Source organism: Pinus tabuliformis, chromosome 3_1 (assembly GCF_031772625.1).
Source record: "Pinus tabuliformis cultivar Carrire ecotype Pingquan chromosome 3_1, CPIR1, whole genome shotgun sequence".
In the NCBI taxonomy this organism is placed as follows: Eukaryota; Viridiplantae; Streptophyta; class Pinopsida; order Pinales; family Pinaceae; genus Pinus; species Pinus tabuliformis.
The window spans coordinates 831,690,670-831,708,644 of NC_142301.1; the positions used below are offsets into that span (position 1 = coordinate 831,690,670).

Here is a 17,975-nt window from a genome sequence, read left to right on the forward strand (position 1 = left end):
TTCCGTTGGGGTGAGGTGGTGAGCGATGGAAGATATATTTCTATTACTTTTATGTATTTCATGCTTGGCACGGTTAATCATTTCAATGGATATCTATATCTTATTGACCTTTCAGTTCTTATTCATTGAGAGGGGGAGGATATCACCTTGAAGGAATTTATTATTCTTATTCCTGGAAGGGATATCACCTGGAAGTTCTTATTCTATGGATGTGGGTAAAAGCCTTTCACCTTGATCTATGTCTTTTCCTTGAGATAGCTACACCTTGATCTTTCTCTGCTTGTTCGTGTGCCATAGATTGGGTTAGACCCTATTGATTGGACACTATTGATCGATGGTACGAGATGATAGAAGCAGTCCTAGTTATTGATTCATTCATTCCAGAGCTATTGAGGGTGGGTTAGACCATTTCATGGTTCACACAACTTGCTTCATTCGATTGCTTGGGGGTTCTGGTTCACACATCATGGTTCCTACTACTGTTGTCCTTACTTATTCCTCTAGTGATGGGGCTACTGTTTGACTTGACTCTCTAATGGATTAATAAAAAACAGGCATGGGGTCAACTGAGTTAACTAGGTATGGATCTGCTTTTGTTTCATTGGTTGATGCCAGTGGTTGCCCGTGACTTATTTCATATGGTTCATTGAGCCTGAGCCCTGCAACTGAATCTACACTTGGCACTGGAATCCATGCCTTTGCTTCTTGATCAGAAAAAAATTGCTAAATCTACACCCGTAACCGGATCTACAACATCTATCTTTGCTGGTGATGCTTAACTTGTTACTGTAGCTGTCGTAGCTTCTGTTGTTGGTATTTATGTTCCCTCCACCACTTTAGTCTCTACATATGACTCTGCCTTTGCTGGTCAATCTGATTCTGATGGGTGTACATCTATGGATCCTGCCTGTGCATTGGATCACCAGATAAGGCTAGCAGGTGGTAGGTAAGGTTGGTGGATTTCTGGCTGCGGTAGTGGTAGTGGCTGGAGGGATTAGGGACTCCAGCGTCTGTCTTGCCAGGTAGTGTTAGGTCCCAAGCTATGAAGTGGTCGTCTGGGGAAAGGACTGGAACCCAGCCCACGAATGGGGTGTCTCCAACCAAAAATGACTACTGACTCGTCGTCAATCGAGAGGCCAGATGAGAAATCTAACGACTGACCTAATTAAGAGGCTCTAGAATGTCTCTAAAGCCCATTTCAAGAAGGTTAGGGCTAATGGAAGTGAACTTTCTCTCGACTTTGAGATAACCACATGATCGTGGATCCAAGGGGCCTGCTCATCTACCCAGCTCAATGCCTATAGTATGAGTGGTTCCAACCTAAAATCTGACCCGCTCGTTCTGACTAAGATGTTAGGGACCCAGAACTGGCTTGCCTCCGTCCACGATTACCACCAGCCCATACTAGAGGCCAGTGGGTCAGAGGGGCCATCACATGGATCCCAATCTACAAAGTGGACTATCGATCTTAAATTTAAGATGGGCGGTTAGGGAAGATGGAAGCTGACTTGCCTAGCTAAGGATGGATCCACTTTTTAGGTGGGCCACTATGGGAAAGCTCATCAACCCAGCCACTGGCGGTCCCGACCTCATCTGAGACTCCATAAATAAATCAAACTAGAAAAATTAAACTCGCTCTCGGGAGATGCACAGGTCCCTTCTCCCTCTTCAAGGGGTGGGGGGTATCTCTTTTCTCTCTCTCTCTCTTTTTTCTCGTTACCATAAAGGGGGACAAAAGGGGGTATTGACTTTGGGGCTTCATGGGAGTATAGCACCAAAATGGTGAAAATAAATCTTACGACTCACATTTTTTTAAATTTAACACTATTGTGGTGTTATTGAGTAGTATATGCACTAGTGCTCCAGAGTTACTTTTTATTTAAAAAAATAACCCTCGAACAATGCAGCATTGTTAAGCACCGAGATGTACTATTATATTAATGGCACCGATGCTTATTATATGAGTAACACACCAATGTTTTTTAAATTAAAAACCTTTCCACAGTACACCCTATTTTTTACAAATCGGGGCTTTCGTAAAAAGGGAACGCTGGTGTTTTATGTGACTATAACACCAAAATGGTAAAAATGAATTTTACGACCAACATATTTTTTTATTTAGCCCTTGTTTGGTGCTATCAATTAATATATGCACTGGATCTCACTACTTACTCAATGCATCGTTGTTTTTATTTTTATAAAAAATAACCCTCCCACAGTGCACTATTGTTTGTTAAGCATCGGGCATACAATTCTATTAACTGAACTGGTGCTTATTTTATACAAAGTATACTGCCCTTTGTAAATTAAAAACTATTCCATGTGCACCATGTTGTTTATGCACCAAGGCTATCATAAATATGGATAACATCGATGCTTCATTACAATATAGCATCAATATGATCAAAATTAATTTTACGACTAATATTTTTTTAAATTTAACCCTTTTCTATTGCTATTGAGTAGTGTGCGAACAATGCAAATATTCTATTCAGAGCACCATCGGTTTTTATTTTTACAAAAATTAACCCTTCCATGGTGCACAATTGCATATTAAGCACTAGGTTGTACAATTCTATTAACAACACCAATGCATATTATCTAAGAAGTGCACCGACATTTTTAAAATTAAAAATCCTACCACGGTGCACTATGTTTTTTACACACTGGGGCTTTCGTAAACAATTATTGGACCGGTGCTTCGTGAGAGTATAACACCAAAATGGTGAAAATGAATTTTACAACTAACATCTTTTTTTAATTTAACCTTTGTTTGGTGCTATTGAATAGTATATGCACATGTGCACCTTATATATGCAGCGAACTGTTGTTTTTATCTGTATAAAAAACAACCATGTAATGGTGCACCATTTTCTAATGTTCACGATTAGTATATGTATCAGGGCGCCTTATATACTTAACACACGTTATATATATATATATATATATATATATATATATATATATATATATATATAACTTTTCCATGATGCACCATATGTTATTAAGCACCGGTGCATCTAGTTATAGTAACCCATCGATGCATTAGTGTATTATAGACACACCATTAAAAACATCCACCCCCCAACTCCACTAGTGACCTCCGCTATAAATATATTTTTGGGCTATTTTCATATGGGATTCCTCAAAACCCTCACTAGAGTGTATTTTCCTTGTTGTGGAGGAAAAATAATTTATAGCCTTGAGCATCAAGAAAGGAAGTGTGAAGAGTAAAGACCATAGGGTTGAGGAAAGCAGGCTTATGAGGGAGTTCTTAGAAGAAGAACATGTTAGAGCTTCCAAGAAGCACCCTATGCCAATATCATAGTTTGAGTCTTGGTTAGTTCGCAACTGGGTCAATAAGTAGGATGATGAGGAGAAGAGACTAGGGTAAGTGGAGGCAGCCACTCAATCAGAGACACCCAATATAGGGAGAGTTAGAGCCAGGTCAGTAGACAAATTGTTTAAGGATGATCAGGAGAGAGTTGGACTTCCGAATACCACGTTTAGCCAAAGTAAGAAGCCACAGATACACAAGGTACATGACACTTATGAGCGAGGTGATAAATTCAAATCATAAGAACATGGTTGGAAGAAAAAAGTCTTCAAATCAGATTCCGCAGTAAGAAGCCAAGAAGCATTCTAATTCATAAGATGCAACTACAAAAACAGATAAAAGGGAGTGGTGAAAATGTAGCTAGCAAGCAAGGTCATCATGTGGCTTGTGCAACTGCATGAATAATAAATTACATAAAATCTAAATCTACAAAACAATCTAATTTACATAAAATCTAATTCTATATGTCGTGCAATAAATAATTAAAAACAATAGCTTTTCAACCAAGTCCACATATTAAAGTAAAACGATTTGTTCAAATAAAATAAAATTGGTTCAAATTTTGGCACAAGAGACATGTCTAGCAGTAAATAATTAAAAACTATGGCCTTTCAACCACTTCCACATATCAAGGTAAAGTAAATCGATTTGTTTCAAATAAAATTGGTTCAATTTTTGGCAAAAGAGACGGGAGAATCCATTATTTAACTTCTGTTTCCAGCCAAATATAAGCTTATAATGATGACTCAAGAAGATGAGAGCCTAGGCAGCCAATAACACCATAAAAAATTAGATATATAATAATCTAGAAAATAATAGTCAATGCATAACCCAAACTCGTTATATTACCGCTACATAAAATCAAATTCTACAAAACAATATGTTCCAAGAAGGACCCTCAGCCAATATCATAGTTTGAGTCTTGATTAGTTCGCAAGTGGGTCAATAAGTAGGATGTTGAGGAGAAGAGACTAAGGTAAGTGGAGGCAGCCACTCAATGAGAGACTCCCAATATAGGGAGAGTTAGCCAAAGTAAGAAGCCACAAAGATACACGAGGTACATGACAGTTATGACTAAGGTGATAAATTCCGATCATAAGAACATAGTTGGAAGGAAAAGTCTTCAAATCAGATTCCACAGTAAGAAACCAAGAAGTATTCTAATTCATAGGGAGCAACTACAAAAACAGATAAAAAGGAGTACTGAAAATGTAGCAAGCAAGGTCATGTGGCTTGTGCAACTGCATGAATAATAATTTACATAAAATCTAATTCTACAAAACAATCTAATTTACATAAAATCTAATTCTATATGTCGTGCAGTAAATAATTAAAAACCATAACTTTTCAATCAAGTCCACATATCGAGGTAAAGTAAAACAGTTTGTTTCAAATAAAATTGGTTCAAATTTTGGCACAGGAGACATGTCTAGCAGCAAATAATTAAAAACTATGGCCTTTCAACCAATTCCACATATCAAGGTAAAGTGAAATGATTTGTTTCAAATAAAATTGGTTCAATTTTTGACAAAAGAGACGGGACAATCCATGGTTTAACTTCTGTTTCCAGCCAAATATAAGCTTATAATGATGACTCAAGAAGATGAGAGCCTAGGCAACCAATAACACCATAAGAAATAAGATATAAAATAATCTAGAAAATAATAGTCAATGCAGATACCAAACTGGTTATATCACGGCTACATAAAATCTAATTCTACAACGGCAGGAATAATAATTTAGATAAAATCAAATTCTACAAAACAATATGTTCAAAGTCATTTGAAAAGTTTCGTATCCTGCAAATGAATGACTGAAAATGTAGGGTTAAAACAATACCCGAAAATGATACCATGTATATTGAGCAATTTCTTTTATGCTATATATCGAATGATATTAGAATTTTCTTTGTCCCGTTCTATGAACTCCCTTGAAATCAGATCTTCAATCTGCTTCTGCATTAATTTAACTTTTGGTTTGAACGTGGCTTGCAGTTGCTCAACGCATTCAACGAATAATTCCTGACTGCTCAAGACTTTTCTAGCCTTCATCGTCGATGGCATGGCATCTATCGCCATCTACAACCTCGCTGACTCTCTTCTTCTCATCCATTTGTGGAAGTGAAATCTTAATCCTCGCAGATTTGCAGGTGAAGCTAGCATTGAATTCAAAACTATCAGTTTTTGTTATTGTTTGAGTCACCGGCTCCTTCAAAATAATCTTGTACTTTCCACATACAAATGAATGAAGCAGTCTAATAACATCCTCCTCTCGCAAATTTAATTGTGAACTGATTTCTTCACAGCTCAATCTTTCAAAATCATTGAACAATAAAAGCATGACTGCCTGGTTGGTTGATACTGCAATTTCTATTGGCTTAGTATCAAAGTTTCCTATAAGTTTACAATTTCCCAAACAATACATCCATGTAAGTTTACGATGCTGATATTTTGTAGAGTAAAAGCCTTCATACGCCCTAATACATTTAAGAATTTCCGCTGGTGGATTGAGGTTGAATAACTTGTAGGTTGGCCAGAACCCATTATTTAATACTGTAACAGTCAACTCTATTCCAGGATGCACATTTGAATAATCATGAAGATATGTGTTGAAGTCAGGTTGAGTCTCCCTTGCCAGTGTGAAATCATTAACCATGCCCTGCATCTTTGACGTTAGCTGGAGACCATATTGATCCTTTATCTTTGACAACATGGCTCGTTCATGGCTCTCATTTGCGCTTTTATGGTGTAGTAATCTGGAAGCAAGTTTTTTCCTGTAAAATTCAGCAAACAAATCTCTATCACTAACATACTGAAGGAGATTCGCCGCCTTTTCAAGAATACCCTCAATATGATCATCACTTAAACCGCTCTTTTTAAGCACGTTGTCACAAAATGTAGCCAGAAACTCTGCACATGACATATTACTTCAAATGCGTCCCTCAAGGCTTTATAAAAAATATTGCTTCTTTGAAATGCCTCCACAACGTAACCACTACACTTATCATGCACTTCAATAATCTTCTCCACAAACTCATGTGCTGGAATGTCATCTATATTATTATTCTTATTCTTGACAACATCTTCCACCCATTTAAATAATTTTATTCCTTCGCTGATTACATGCTGTTTAAAAATACTTGCAAAAGGTTCCAAGCTTTGAGGTATTCTACAGAACAGCCTGTACATTCTCGAAAGATCGTCTTTCTTGTCGTTTGTAAGCAAAACATGACACCCCGAATACTTATTTTCCAAAAGTTGAATATAGTAGCAGGAGAGGATTTCATTTTCTACTTTCTCTAATAACTTCTGCTCGCTGCTGGAATGCAAATAGTGAGCAACTCTTTCTTTCTCACGTCTCAAACATTCTTCGGCCTTTATCATATAGTCAGGACACGAATCCTCCTCTAATATCCATAATGAACCCTTCCTAGAGTAGTAAGCTCCAGTATCTTCCAACATGGGAGCTTCAAAGTCTTTTTGGTACAAATCCAAGCGATCCATTCCCATTTCCACAAAAAAATTCACAATGTTTCTCAACAAAGCGCGATCAATTTGTTCTCCCTCGCGCTCACGATTAATCAACTCAATCACCACATTCTTCACATTAATCTTGATACCGTGATACACCACGTCACGGAAACACATCACTCCAACTTTTACTAGCGAAACCAGGGAGTTTTGCCTCACGAAGTAAAGATCCAAATAAATGAACATATTTGAGATGAGTCTAACCAGCACCTTGTGATAATTTCCCCAACATTTCTCAACTTCTTTCAACAGGAACTGATCATGCACTTCCCCTAAAGCTGGCAATACTGTGACAGCAACGTATTCTTCCAATGAAATCTTGTACTTGTCATAGAGTTGTTGTGAGTACACATAAGGACGCCTTTGGGTGCACATTTTGTACACAGTTGTATAAATGTTAATGTACTCCGTTACAGGGAAATCGCCTTTTAAATCTGTTTTGAGAACATTTATCAACTTTAGGATGCCATTCTGAATAATATCCCATCCTTCATTGAATTCTATAATACCTGTATCTGTTGACATCATCATCTTTTTCCAAGTGGTAACTGCCCGCCTTTCTTAGCCGTCACCTTCTGTCAAGCGACGTCTGCCAACGTTACAGAGAAGTCTTGCCGAACGCACAGAATGACAGGTAATGTAACCGGATTGTGTCGACTGCGCCTATTTGTGTTGGTCGCTTCCCATAAAACAAAAGAAATTGTGTCACATGGTGAGGAAGAAGAGAAGAACCATTTTGATATATTTATACGGAGATCGCCACTCCATATGGGACACCCTCCATATGGGACACCCAAATTTCTGGGCCGACAATTCGTGAAATAAATAAATTATGAAACATATAAACTTCCATCTCCACTCCATATTTATACGGAGATCGCCACTCCAGATGGGACACCCAAATTTCGGGGCCGACAATTCGTGAAATAAATAAATTATGAACCATATAAACTTCCATCTCAAACTACCGTACACACCACCAATTTCTAATGAGGCGCAGAAAATTAAGCTAAAAGACTAACAATGTTATATTTTAATCCATGAAAAGTTATATGTTAACTCCTAAATTTGTGGGACTCTCCTTCATAGATTATGTCAATTGCCAGTGGATGCATTCTTCGCCTTTGTCACACATTTACACTACACATTATCATATTCTTTGAATGCAGATGAAGATAGGCCATGCAAAATATTATTAATGACCATTGTGAGTGGGGTTTCATAATTGAATCTATGAGAATATGGGATTATATGTGAAGATTGTAGCATAGTCGATGTTAGGAAGCATACCTTTGGTTGCAAAATTTGCATATTCATAATTTTTTTATTTTTTATTTAAACTATTTTTTCAAATACTTATGGTTGATGGTTGCACTTGTTTTTCAGTAAAAATAATGTTTTCAGACAAATTTTTCGGCACTTTTTCTTTTAGTCAACATTCAAGCCATTAAACCTAGTGGAAAAAATTTCAATGCCATAAAGGACATCTCTTGAGAATTTGAGAAGCAATGCAATCCTTATAGGTGTGACCCTTCTCATTATTTGAATTCAGTGTTGTACATCTATTACAGAATATTAGTACAAAATAAAATATGCCATGGTTTAAAGACATGCCATGATACATTTTGGACTCTACTGGATAATGGATGCCACCCATCATTGCGAAGGTCAATGAAAACAAAATGGTGAGCACAAAAGAGAAAACATAATCATCATGGCACCCTACAACTCCAATCTTGCAGCTTGTCACAAAAATGGAAAAGAAACTGATATTTAGAAAGAAAAAAAATGATGCATAGGACAACGTCTGCTAAGTGGGACATGTGCATTGTTATGGCAAGAAAATCCACACGATTATTGGTGCCAAAACTTGTCAGCCCAAATGTAAATTGCATAGCGACTATAATTGTTGAAATGGTTAAAAAATTTATTCCACTGCCATCACCTACACATAATTCTTTATGCTGCGGGACAATCTCCCTTCCTCTAGACGCATGTGGTTGGCTATTCCTTGTGGATTCGAGTTCTGCAACCTGCCCTCGATTCAAACTTGACTGCCACACTTTCATCATAAAGTTCCGCTAGTAGACTTCAATGTGATTAGAATAATTATAATCTAATGCATTATAATTGTGAATTTGGAATTTTTTTTGGGATATATATATCTATGTGTATATATATATATATATATATATATATATATATATATATATATATATATATATATATATATCTTGGAAAATATAATTCTTACTTGTCTTGTGATGGGGTCATTAGCTTTCTTTAAACATCTCCGTAATCGTACAGAGCGAACTCCATCAAGTTGTCTCACAACCCTTGTAAAGGTGTAATCAGCAAACTATATTCCCAAGTTCCTCTCTAGAATTCCCGAAGTCAATTATTGAACAACATTCCAAGCTGTCGCATAACCTCATGAGAAGACCACTCCCACGTCCTCAACAAATGAGGGACCCTTCCCTAGATCCCCAACTTCCTAACTATCTAGCCAACCATCCATATTGAGTTTACCCTACTCAATCTCTTACAGTAGCTACTTCAATAAAAATAGAACTACTAGTCATTCTATGGACGAGTCCCATCTACCGAGATACATGGGTGCCAACTGCTATACTTGCTAGTTGTATAGAAGAGTCATCTAGACACGAAAAGTATCTAGAGCTAGTTATTACAACATGACCTTTTTATCTAATTTTGAAAGTTCATCATCATCAGTATTACAAACAAATTACAATACTAATAATTTAACTACTACATCACACATAATCTAACACATAACCTAGGTTTCCATTATAAACAGTCCCTACATGATTTCCAATACACCTCTGCAATTCTCCAAATCTCAACTCTTCGTAAAATGTTTGAGAAAACCAAGGGGAATTGTGCCTATATCATACTTCCCATAATGCATCGAACCAAAGCAACAATGGCGATTTACCATGCTATTATCAATTTCCGACATGATCATCAAACATGGCGAAGATCCCTTAGCGTCTGTTCTACAATTTAACTACAATTATCCACCTGCATCCTCATCCTCCGATGTTTTTCTATAGATGATTCCCATCGTTGTCTAGCCATCAATAGTTCATTGACTGTAGCAAGTTGCACGATGACAAAGGCAGTGAAAGAGCTTGAAATTTCTGCAAGCATCATGTGACTACTGATGAAGCAATATAAGTGCTTCAAATCACATGATCATAGATTTCTGAGATGAGTCTCATCCACAATCTTCGAGATGAAACTAAAGTAAACTTCCCTCAAAGACGCCATGAAGATATTTTCACGCTTTAGCTACACTCTACAGTGATCTGCAAGCTTCATAACTCGCCACAGTGTTTCCCATATTGAATTCCAATAGGCTTAGAGTCATGTATGACGCAATGCAATTTCATTGCGAGGCTTTGTATGTGAGGCCAGGTCTGTTTAGACCATCCAATGAACTGATATTAATCCCGAGAATTGACTATATCAATCATAATAGATCTCACTTGGCGTGACTCTCGTCTGTTGGTTGACGCGGATCTATAGATCTTCATCAAAAACAACCTTCAATCCACAGGATGCTTGAATCTTGTCTCAAACAGACCCTGCATCAATGACATCCTCCTGTTGAAAGTGCACTATCGATAGTATTCGCAAGCCTGCAATAAACCCTCTTGTCTAGCAGACATCAGGTAGACACGTTCTCAGTTTCAGGGTGCTCCACGGGCTCTCTCTACTACAGAACCTTTTCTACCAATCCACTACTATATTTATACTACAGCAAATCTGCAGTCTTTTCAAGAGGCTTCTGGTATTCCTGAGTGGGACGCAGTAATGCAGGAGTATGGTTTGCTGATTAGGAGCCACACTTGGAATCTAGTTTCTATCCATCCATGAAGAAAGCTTGTTCGATGTAAGTGGATATATCAGACAAAGTTTGCAGCAGATGATATAGTAAATAAGAATAAAGCTCAGCTAGTGACAAAGGGCTTATCAGAGGTACCTATCATTGACTACAATGAGACGTTTGCACCAGTTGCAAAAATGGACTCGATCTGGCTTGTGCTAGCCATTGCTGCAGCTCAACGCTGGGAAGTTCCTTAGATGGAAGTGAAGAGTGCATTTCTTCACAGGGATCTTGAGGAGGAACAACTCACCTGGCATCTATTTACCCACCCACCCTGCTAGATCCTAGGTTTACCTTAGGCTGAAAAGGTAGGATCTAGGGCTGACATCAAACCACGCTCAGCCCAGTAGCTAGCCCTACCAGGTCAGGAGAGGGCTCTCTCCGAGTCAATCTCAGCAAATGATTATATATGGGGCTTGATATGGCTTAAATATCTTCTGATTTTAGGCTAGGTATATTTGTAAGAGAGTTTCATTTGATAAAGTGATGACTTGTTGACTCAAAGGGAAAGACACATTATGGGGTGTGGGGATTGAGGCTCAGTTCTGCAGAGATCTCAATGGGGCAAGGTAGGCAATCATTTTTTCACTTAAATTTTAGTGAGATGGAAGGAAAAGACATCTGAGGTGTTGAATAGGGCAAGAGCAATCATGAATCCTCCCCAAACAGCTGAAAACATCAAACAACTAAAGCAAACTTCAAGTAGAGCATTTCACTTTCAATGAATTCTACTTACACTCTTCTTTGTTTAGTTCAAAAGAAATAAGATAGATAATGCAATCACATAAAAAAATTCACAATCACAAGGAGAATCACTGTACCAAGACAAATTTCCACATGAATCCCAAAGAGTGCTACAAATCCTGGTCTCAATTCCTTAGCCAAAATACTGAAAATAAATGTACAATGAAGCTCATGGCTTTCTCAAGAGTCCAACCATGGTAATGACTGAAAAATAACATAATATAGACAAACATAGCTCATCCTTGCCTCTAGGGGTTGAGATATCAAGTTTAGGAGCTGATCCAACTAATTCTAAACTAAGAACTAGAAACTAGGCAACATAACAGCATGCCACTAGAAACAAGGGAACTGATTCATTCAGTTTCAAACAACCTCTAAACTGATGAATCTACCTCTAAAAGTGAAAATCCAACATATTTACATCATAATCCATCAATTTTCATCATATTACATCATAAATTTTCCATTAGGAAAGTGAAAAAGACAAACTAGGCGAAGCTGGGCGAAAAACAGAGCAAAACTTGGTCAAACTGGCAATTTTTCTCTATGCGCTGCGCCTGATTCTCTATGCATAGTGCCTATTTGGACCCACTTATGGAGGGCTTCTCGATGTCAAAATGAGCTCTAGGCATGCTTGTTGGAAAGGTCTGCCTGTCTACTTTCCAACCCAAGTAGAATTTTTCAATTTGGCCCCCATTTTGCCCCCCAAAAGTCCATTCTCCCAACACTACTTCCTATGTGTCAAAATAGGGGCAGTGACGTCATTTTTTAGTGTTTTTGACCTTTTTGAGGGCTCAAAACCTGCCCAAATTTCTTGGCCATAGGTAGACAAGTGTAATTTTGCATGAAAAATCCAAAAAATACCGAGTTTTTGAGATTTGGAGGCCTCTAGCAAAAGCGAGCGCCCCGTGGCGCGGCGCATAAGGCAGAAAAACCTATTTTTTGTGCCAAAAATTTGCAAAAAAGCAAAAAGAGTCTTCTCTATCAAGTGTTGTGATGGGCCAAGGAAGCCTTAGCCAATATCTGAAGTCCTTCATCCTTTTTTTTCCTCCTTGATGCTCTCTTCAACTTTACTTTCAAATTCCAGATTCTCGCTTGGCACACCAAGTTCCGGGACAAGTAATGATATGACAAGTTTCGAAGCATATTCTTCTCATTTATTGCCTTCTCCAGCTTCCTCTCCAAGTGGATATTGACTCTTTCGAGCCATGACTCCCTGTCAGCATTGGTCTCTTGCTCCAAGGAAGTGAACTCCACCCTCCTCCTTTGGGCAGCTTGGCAGTTTTGCCGAATGTTTTGCAACTCCATAACCACATGCTGATCCTCAAGCTGCTTATTCCTCTACTCCAAGTACTGTATAGTCCATTGGGCTCTATCCAAGTTGGTAGACAAGGCATCAATGTCCGCCTGCTGCTCCTTAATGATCTCTCTAAGATTTGCACTTTGCAAGCCCATATCAGTATCATCACCCTCAATGAGGATGAAATCAGTCTCCCGCTCACCAGATGGTCCTTCCTCCTATAGTGGCCTCTTGCCTCGGTCCTGAACCTGCTGTGCTGATGAAGGAAGCAAGGCCCCTTCAACCCCAGGTGGAGATAACACTCGCTTTGTTACTGCAAACAACCGTCTAGTTCCCCTCTGATAGGAGATGAACACCGGCACACTAGCGGTCTTGTGACCGTCATGCGGATAAGAAGGTCCACCTATCTCATGCCCAGCCTCCGAAGGTCCCTGTGAAGCTCTGAAAAACTCACGAGAGATGAAGTCATCCCAAGTGATGCCCTGTAAACCAAGCTGATGAGCGACCACAATTTTGATGAGATCAAAATGATAAATATTGTTGAACTGCTGCTGAGGGGTCTTGTGCTACACACGAGTGGTCATCTTCTCTATATTTCGGCATATGAAATAAGGAATGTTCATCATGCGTACCCGAGTAAAATGCATCAGCAACTTGATGTGATAAGCATACAAGCGGGAGAACCAGCCCTCACAGGTGAAATACTTCATAATGATTTTCATTAAAGGAGCATATTCATCCTTAAGGAACCGAAAAGGAAACACTCTCTTGATCTATCTCAAAAAACTGGGTTTGATGTATGGTTCATAGTGCTGCCGGTCAATTTTATGCCTCTTGTTCCATGGTTCTCCAATGTTTGGTATGTCGGTTGCCAATGAAATGGTTTCTGGCATTAATGTGAAAGTGACACCAGCAAGAGTGTCTTGATCACCATGTAAATGCAACACAAATAAGTGGGCCAACTCATGATGAAACTGACTCGCAAAATTCATAACATGACTGATGCTGGAAACAAAATATGGCAAGAGGGCAAGCCTGTAACTCGGCAAGAGTGGTTGGTTCTTCTCTGATATGTCTGCCACCTTTATGAGGCCTCCTGGGTGCATGTCCCTTCGTAGGTGAGTCACTTTGGGTCTCCTCTTCGTAATCATATGAAGGATCAGATGCCATAGCTGCTGGTAGGCAAATTGCCTTGGAGAAATATGTGCTGATGTGTCAAAATGTGTTGGACTGCATTTGATGATTGTTTTACCTCTGCCACCAAGGGAAAATAGTGAAACCAGGGATTGTAAGGGGAGGGAAAAATAATGGGAATTTATGAACTGTTGGGATATATTTAGTTAGGGAAATATGGGATGTTTTGGGAGTTTTTGTATAGGATTAGGGTTTGGGGTTTTACATTTAGGACTTTGGGAAAGGGAACTTGGAATAGGGGATTAGAGATTTTAGGGGGTATGGGAACTTAGGGAACAATGAAATCAAGGGAAAAATGGGATAAGGAAGTGATGGAGGGATGATAGACTTGGTTGCAAAATTGTTAATCAAACCCGAGTTAGCAAGTTTCTTGGAATTTCAAATGGTAGGGTTTGATGTTTTTTTTTTAAACCATTACCATTCATCAACCACCGTAATATAAGTACAAACTTGGATGAAACACAATGATGGAGGCTCTACCTGGCAAATCCGTGCGATTTTTGGCGATTGGAGGTCGTTCTGGCGATTTTTGGGCCCTCTAGCTATATGCGCCGCGCATGCAGCCCAATGCGCCACGCCCTCCGTATGCGGTGTGCTCGTATTATTTTTCACTGGATCCTGAGGCCCAATGCGCTGTGCCCAGTGAGTGCGTCGCGCCTCCTGCCCAGTGTGCCGTGCCGGCAACTTACAACAATTTTTTACCCAAACTTCACACTCACTCTCCCAAATCGTTTTGCTTTGGTTCTCCTTGCTCTTGGAATAGAAATGAACTTAAAACACTTGGAGAAATGATTTATGCATGAGCTTTTCAAATTTATTTTGCCAAAACCCACTTTCATAATGTTTTGCAAATGAATTTATCTTCAAACTCTATTTTTTTCACTTTTTCACTTCATTTGAATTTTGTAATGAACTAAATGGCCTGAGCTTTGCTTGTCTTGCAGGTGTTGAAGCTTTTGGGCTAAGGAAAGAAACCAGGGTGCAGATGAAGGAATTTACAATGAAAGCTAAATACTCAGTTTTTTCCTCAAAAAAGAGTTTTGAGGAAAAACACATTTTCGAACACTTGGTGATGAAATTTATTGATGTTGCAACCTCCTCATGGCCTGCTAGTAATTATTGGACCACATTTTTTTATGAAACCCTAGACCTAATTGACGATGAAACCCTAAAGACAACTTTTGCAATTTTCGAGATAAAAGGAAGACTGTATATGCTTTTAAATGAACAAACATGAGCCAATAGGTAGATAACATGAGGGAAACTGTAGGAAACTGTAGGAATGGCGGGACACCTAATAAATGCAACAAGAGGATTTGATCTCTGACGGAGGGATGAAAATACCGACTCTAACACACCCCAATCCCCGGTGAGGAGGAACAGCTTACCTGACACAAGGAAGGTACATAATTTGGTCCTGAACTACCTAAGGTGATAAAAATGGAAGAGGTAGTTCAGAAGGCCTGAAGTAAACATGAGCATTAGATTGTGAAGGATTTCACTTGCATACGCACGTTTGCGGCCAGGAGTCAACTCAAGTGGAGGAACCAAGGCACCTAAACTAAACTACCCACAGTCACAGCGAGGGCTTTAGCTGCAGGTATCTTCCTGATTGCTCTGGGTACTGTTTGATCAGAGAATGATAAGACTAGCTAGAGAACCAGGGGTGACGTTAGGTTGTGGTACCATGAGCTAAGGAGAAGAGAAAGGATCTTCGATACGTCTAACTAGGATTTGGGACTGTTATTTGGTTGGCTATTGGCTAGTCTCCATTTGTAGGGGTTAGCATTACTCCCTGTCAACTTGTTTAGCAGATCAGGCCTGACTCAAGCCTGCTTTAGGCTCTTTGTATTACTCATTCAATCCCATCGAATCCTTAAGTTTTGACTTGGTAAATTGGAAAGTGAGAAGGGGGTCTACTTTTTCTGGTGTTGGTCCTGTTTATTTGGAGTTATAGCTGCTAGCCTTAAGCCCAAGAGCCCGTCCCTGGAGCAAGGGAAGAATTCCTTAAGCCTGGGGTCCTTGTTAGAATTGCATGAGGTCCTAAAATAAGCAAGCTTGCCCAGGAACCCAAGACTCAAATCTGCTTCGGTATTCTTCGAAGGGGCTGGTTGGCATCTCGTTCCCAATAACGGTGATACCCGGGTGGGCTCGAAGCTCACGGCTTGCCAAGCCAGCCCTAGTTTCTTCAACACCAGTTGATGTCTTAATGACACTCTATTTTTCCATTTTCGCATTTATTTTCCTTCTTTTAGAAGAACTTGGCTCGCTATTATATTGATACGGGTCTTAGCGCCAAATCGATTTAGTGATCACCTTAGTCATACTTGTCAGTCGATGATTCCATACCTACCCATATAGTTGAAGTCCGGTTGATGATTCCGATCTCACTTACCCACCTGAAATTTTTGATATTGTCATTGTATCCACAGTAGTTCAATACCTCTCGTCACCCCTTTTTCATACTGGTTCTTTCTCATACGGGGAACATGGAGCGTATCTATTTTGGGGGGCCAGACCAAGCACTTTCTATTCGGAAATTTGTTTTCTTCATGAAGGAAAGGCTCCTAATAACTGTAGTTGTATCCCACATTAGCTCTTTACCCCTCTCGCTGGTGTTCGGTAGGCATCCCGATTATATACCTTTCATGATGGTAACACATTCCAAGCTAGCTGTTATTATATCTTATATAGATCTATATATGTTTACAATTACTTGGACCTACACCTCGTGCTAGTTCATGCGCTAGTAAACATACCGACCTCCATAGGTAGATGATGCCCTTTTCAGAAGCTTTTCTCCACCCTTTAAACGCTAATCTATCTCTCTTAACCACAGCTACTTATCGTGCTTTCTTTTCATTTGGTGCTTCAGACCTTTTAGAGCCTTTTTACAACTGATTCTTCATCCCACCTCTCGCAAGTATTGGTGCCATCTCTTAAAAGCTCCTGTACATCCGGTGGCCGCTACAAAAAGACCTGTACTACATAATGAATTAATTAAGCCTACACCTTGAGAGAATATCTCCTGTACTTATTTAGTGGTTTCATATGAGTTACCTGTGCAATAGAATTAGTTCTACTTACGCATGCTTAACCCTACTAAGTGAGGTTTCAACCTTATAAGAAAGAAAAGAAAGCGACTGGGCTTATTATCTTGAAACCGGAGCTCGTGCTGCTATTAGGCTACCGGTTATCAGCGCTACCAAGCTATAGTGCAGGTTGATGCTGTTACCAATAAAGAAAAAGAGAAAGATTAAGGTGAAGCTTATCCAACCATAGGAACATAATCTAGCTACTGAGACTTAGACTTAGACTAAGCTAGCTGAACAAGGCAGGGATGAAACGAAGGAAGAATCGGCATGACGCTAACAGATAGGTAGTCCATGGACCTCCTTTAACTCTTTGGGTTCTGCCCTTAGAGGGGCATCCTACCTTGTTCTACTGATGCATGAATGGTTCGGGGAGAAGGTAGTCTGTGGAACCTTACATAGATGTTTTACATTCCTTAGTAAGCTCTGGTAGGAGATTCACGGTAGGTGAGTGAAATAGATGTTGGACTTTGGCTACGTCCCTTATCACTCTTATCCTTTCCTGCAGTCCTGGTCATGTTGACGCGCTCGCAGGCTTTGGCATATTGTCCCCCTTTAGGGTAACGAGAAAAAAAAAAGAGAGAGAAAAGATAGACCGCACCCCTCGAAGAGGGAGAAGGGACCTAGGCATCTCCCTAGAGTGAGAGTTATTTTTATGGTTTGATTTTTGAGGTCGATTGAGTCCTTTCATTTTTTAGGTTGAGTGAGTCTTTTCATTTTTGAGGCCGAGTGAGTCTTTTAACTTTTTAGGTCGAGTGAGTCTTTTAATTTTAGGTTGGTGGAGTCTTAGCTAGCTGGTGCACACAAGTAGGGATTTTGTTGGGTGTGGAGCCTGATTATCTTCTATATTCAAAGGTGTCGCCGCATA

At 39.3% G+C, this 17,975-nt stretch overlaps 1 pseudogene; it reads right to left on the reverse strand.

Moving 5' to 3' along the window:
* Positions 1-5,211: 5,211 nt before the first annotated feature.
* LOC149190070 (cullin-1 pseudogene) lies at positions 5,212-7,398 on the reverse strand (annotated as a pseudogene).
* Between the last annotated feature and the right edge of the window lie 10,577 nt (positions 7,399-17,975).